The 5,000-nt window shown below is 36.1% G+C and overlaps 1 protein-coding gene across 13 annotated transcripts in view; it reads left to right on the plus strand.

Annotated features, from left to right (window-relative positions):
- LOC144971022 (protocadherin gamma-A11-like) overlaps window positions 1-5,000 on the plus strand; it is a 249,409-nt gene that overhangs the window by 122,270 nt on the left and 122,139 nt on the right. The window contains exon 1 of one of the 13 annotated variants that reach the window (XM_078911318.1): window positions 2,454-2,793. The exons of the other annotated variants lie outside the window; for them this stretch is intronic. The gene's annotated coding sequence lies outside the window, so the exon portion shown is untranslated. Of the gene's footprint in view, window positions 1-2,453; window positions 2,794-5,000 lie in introns of those variants that run through there. 13 annotated transcript variants of the gene reach the window in all.

The following is a 5,000-nucleotide window of genomic DNA, read 5'->3' on the forward strand; positions in this document are numbered from 1 at the left end:
GTTAGCTTGGTACCCTTTGTAAATCGCTTTAAACACATCAATGGGATATTACTCTGCATAAAAACCCTTGAGATAGTTTTTTTTCTCACCCAAACATCCCATAATATAAAGAAACCGATAACTCATCGCCATGAAAAACGATTCTGGAATGAATATCCCGGCATATTATCCAATTAACCGAGGAAAAGAGAACATTATAGGGGTATGTTTTCCGTATTTATAATTTATTTATTACATTCTTTTTTCAGATTTCTTTTATTCTTCCTCAGGGGAAAGGGATTTTTAGTTTGAATCTGCCTAGAGATAAGACTGAGATAACCCACCCTCAGTCATAGCGCAGCGCCTCAAACGAAGCAATGGAGGCTAAGGTTTTTATTGAAAAAAAAGGAAAGAAAACGAGATACCGACAGTGAGGCTAAAATCCGGGTCTCACCGTTGAAAATGTGATATCTTATTCCACTCGGCCATCTCAACTCCCCACCCCTCCTCCCCCCAACGATATTAAATCCTTTCTTTTTTTTTTTCTTTTTTTTTTTTGTTGTTGTTAATATTGTATATTTAATTTGGTTAGTGAACCTCGCTGTCATATAATGTATTTTGGTCTCTTCATGATTTAACTACTATCTAATCTTTGTCCATCTTTTGACATCATTTTTATTGTTATGCATAAACCTTCAATAAGAGATAGGCACATGCCCATTTCATCTATTCAACAAATCATCATTGGTCTAGTGACATTATAGTTGCAGCAATACATACATTACAATATGTCGCACTTTTCAACGTCAATAATCTTACATCTATCTAGACATGTTTGCATCGGTTCAAAAACATAAAATGCATCGCATTCTAAAAATGGAAACTTGCCCATGATATCGATGTCACAAAATCCCACCCCAGAAGTGTCCAACCAACAAAACATTATATCACACTCGCACAATATCAAGGAGAGCCGGAGGGGGGGGGGGGGGGGGTAAAAAAATATGACAGATGGAAGTCGACACAGGTCAATGCTCATACGTCTTCCATCACTGATTATTGGCCAGATAAACCTTAACGGTGGTGACTTTCACCAATTGCGAACTTTGACGAATTGTGTTCAGTTAGCTGATAAACCTATTTATCTATACAACAAGCCTTTCTTATAAGTATTCAACACATTTATTTATTTCTAGATAATATACATATTTTTTTTTTAATATTTCCTTTTTCTGTCTCTCTTGCTTTTTATTTCTGTTTTCCATGTAAACATAATTATATTTGTTTTATCATTTCTACATAGTCCATTAATTGGAGCATAGAATAAAATACGATTCTTATAATCTTGCTTTTGGGAATTCCTGATGTGTTCAGGAACAAAGTTCGAATTTAAAACGAAAGAGTAAAAGAAATCTTTTATTCTACCCCTCAATCAATTCTGACTTAGTTATCTCTGAATAATAGACAGTTTCAAAAATACTTAAATGTTACTAATTTTCAAAAAAAAATCTAATTTTAGTTAATTTTAACGCTTGATTATTTGACGTCAAAAACTTGATATCATTACGCGTTACTACTTATGGGAAGGGTTAGAATAATATATTTCTATTAAGCATACTATTCGTTGGCTTATTTTATTCATTTGAAATAAGTTCCATCTAGCTCTTTGAGAGTATATTTACAAATTCAAACTCCAGACATAAGTCATACCAACTTTTACATTTTCAATAGGTCGATAGTGGTTGAGAAATCCTTCCACTAGAACTGTTAGCTTTAGAAAACTGAATTACCGATTACAACCCACTGACTGCCGTGCACTGCCTCTCTATTTTTTAAAAACATTTGACCAGGAAATGTTTATTCTTTTAAAATGAGCTTTTATATAGCGCAATATCCACTAAACGTGCTCAAAGTGCTTTACAAGAGGTCCCTGGCCAACAGCAACATTTAACATGTAGGACGGGACATCCCATATGACGCCTTTTAAGGCGATATTACAAATATTTTTTTCGGACAGAGACAACGCTGTAAACCAGGTACTCATTTTACACCTGAGTACAATGAGAGAATATGAGTAAAGAGTCTTTTCCAAGGACCCAACTATGCGCCGAGCCAGGCTCGAACCCAGGACCTTCTGATCCGAAAGCGAATGTCATACCACTAGACCACATAGCCGCACTTTTTTATTTAAAAAAAGACGAAACTCTTCTTGCCAAAAAGTGTCAAGTTCTGGTTGCGATCTGAATGAATTGAATTTCAAATGAAATGTCTTTGGCAAAAAGTGAAAATAAAATAAAAAGTCGTTTTTCCGGGTAGGGTAGCGAATTTTATGTCCATGTCCACTCCCTGGCGATACCCGACGATCATCCAATGGACATCCCCAGGGGCACTAAGGACCATCCGTCCTTTTGTCCTTCATCCACCCTCCTGGTGTGTATTATTTGCTCGTCTCAAGCCGACCGTGAAGTCAATTAGTCGCGGGTTGTCCAGGAAGACAACAGGAGAACAACACAATAACTAACAGTCATAGTCCGGGACAAACAATAAACTGGTTTATAACCGAGTCCACTTCACGACTTTATTGTGGGGATAGTAATTGGTGGATCAAACGGTAGGAGGTTGGGGCTTGCTCTGTGGTGTGGTTTGTCTATGGTCATTAATATGCTGGTTCAAGACTTGTGTTTTTGTTCAATTCTTACGGAACGGATCGTATCTATTTCCTATCGGGAGGTGGCAGATGCCATTTCTTACGGAGTTATACTGGATGCTGATACATAAGGCCACACTGTGAGATGTTGAGCCGGGTCACATGCCGTATGTTGTTTTTTTGTTTGTTTTTTTTTTTATTGTTTCTTATGATGCTTGGATTGTATGGATTTCATGTGGTATGTAGATGTCTCGAATGAAGTTTATTTCTAATGCGCTCACTCCGGTTCAATGATAGTTGTTGATTTAATCAGTATTTATATTACCTATAAATATGAACTGATAAGGATAATACGCACATGATAAGAATAATACGCACATGATAAGGATAATACGCACACGATAAGGATAATACGCACACACTGTAAAGAAATGTTTGCATAATCTGTTACCACTGTCTGAACATGTCGAACTATCATGTAGATTAAATGTAATAAAACACGTAGTCCATTTCTTTCTTTAGATTCAAGTGATGAAAAGATTGTCTCATGATACATTTTCCTGTTAAAACTCTTTTAAAGAATAATTTATGGAGACTGCCTCATATGAATTCTAGGAAGACTAAGATAAGAGGAGATTGTCAACCAGGTGTAACTATAATTGTCAATCATTTTACAACGACTTCATTACGTCAAAATTAGATTAGATGGGCAACTGACATAATTATTGTTCAGTTATTAGATTATATGAGCAGAAAAAAACATATCATAATTTAAAAGAACCTCCTATCCTTGAAACTTTTGTGGATCTTTATGTGGGTCAAAATCTCGCCACAATATTAATACATCGATTTTGACAAATACGGAAAAATAAGGACACGAATGAGCTTCTTTTTCTTCTTCTTCTTCTTCTTCTTCTACTTCTTCTTCTTCTTCTTCTTCTTCTTCTTCTTCTTCTTCTTCTTCTTCTTCTTCTTCTTTAATGAATCAATGTTTGACGCTGTTACGATATCATTCGACAAGTCTTTAGTAAATGGTCTTGGAGGTAGGGGGGGGGGACTCGTCTATATATTATATGAATATGAACCACGTATACATAGGATTATTAAACATAACTCATGTCAAATTCCTTCTATGTGGCTTCATCAAAAATCAAAGTTGTAACTTCCTTCTGAATCTTATATGATTTTAAGAGAACCTAATGTAACAAGAAGACAACTTATAGTTAGCATGGAAACAAGTCGCTTGAAGTGTCTCTCGTGGATTCAGTTTTTGGTTAACATATATTTTTATAGTTTGTGATTTGGTGACAATGGCATAAAACTTTACAAAAGACATCAATGGCTCGGAATACGTTGTCTCGTGTTGTAACAAACTTAATTGGTATTTAAGTGTTTATTGGCCAGATGGGTGACAAGGATAGCAAATCTCCGACTCCGGCATTATGTCCTTGGATAAGAAACTTGGCACATCTAGTCCCATTAGGTTTGCTGGGGGGGGGGATAAATTGAGCGTTGTGAAACGGTTTGAGCATCGACAATCCATGGTCGATATTCAATTCATTTATTTAATGATAAAGTCAACGACAAACGATAAGAATGTCCATAACAAAAACCATAAAACTTCATTGAGATAGTAAAATCATAATTTATAGCATTCACAGTGCTACAAAAGACCTTTCAGAGATGTACAGGTATTCTTAGAATATTTCTTTGAAACTAATTATTACACGAGTGTTCGATCGATGCATCCAGGGCGGTTCACAACATTTCTTTTATGGACAGAAAACACTTTTTTTTCTAAAACCACAAAAATACCGAAAATCTTCTCCTTTCGATCTTCTTTAAATAAGCTCAAATCCTCTATTTGCTGAAGCTCTAAATAAACATTCCTGACCAATAAAAAAATTCTCTGTGATAAAATAATTGCGCGATTACGTGCAAATCTCCGTCAGGGTTTTGATAATTGGAATGTTTGAGTCGAACATTGATTATGTGTCAGCAATTTGAACTTTGTCTCTCCATTTTTACATGTGTCCGTGATATTATCCAAATCAAGATTTAATTTAACAACAAGAAATGAAGTGAGCAGGGAAGTGCCAGAAGACAATAGAGAATAAAAATTTCGCGGCGGCGATGGGGTTCGAACCCGCGACCTTACTGGTACATCTCCGCCTGGCCGGGGAGAGCGTGACTCTACCGTATGAGCTATCCACGATCCCAAGTACCAGTAAGGTCGCGGGTTCGAACCCCCATTGCCGCCGCGAAATTTTTATTCTCTGTTGTCTTCTTGCACTTTTCTACTCACTTCATTTCTTGTTGTTATCAACATAAGTGCCTGTTCCACTTACTTTTCTGATTTTATTTAAATGTTTTT

This window comes from Berghia stephanieae, chromosome 4 (genome assembly GCF_034508935.2).
Source record: "Berghia stephanieae isolate SIO BIC M18660-M18661 chromosome 4, UCSD_Bste_1.3, whole genome shotgun sequence".
Lineage (NCBI taxonomy): Eukaryota > Metazoa > Mollusca > Gastropoda > Nudibranchia > Aeolidiidae > Berghia > Berghia stephanieae.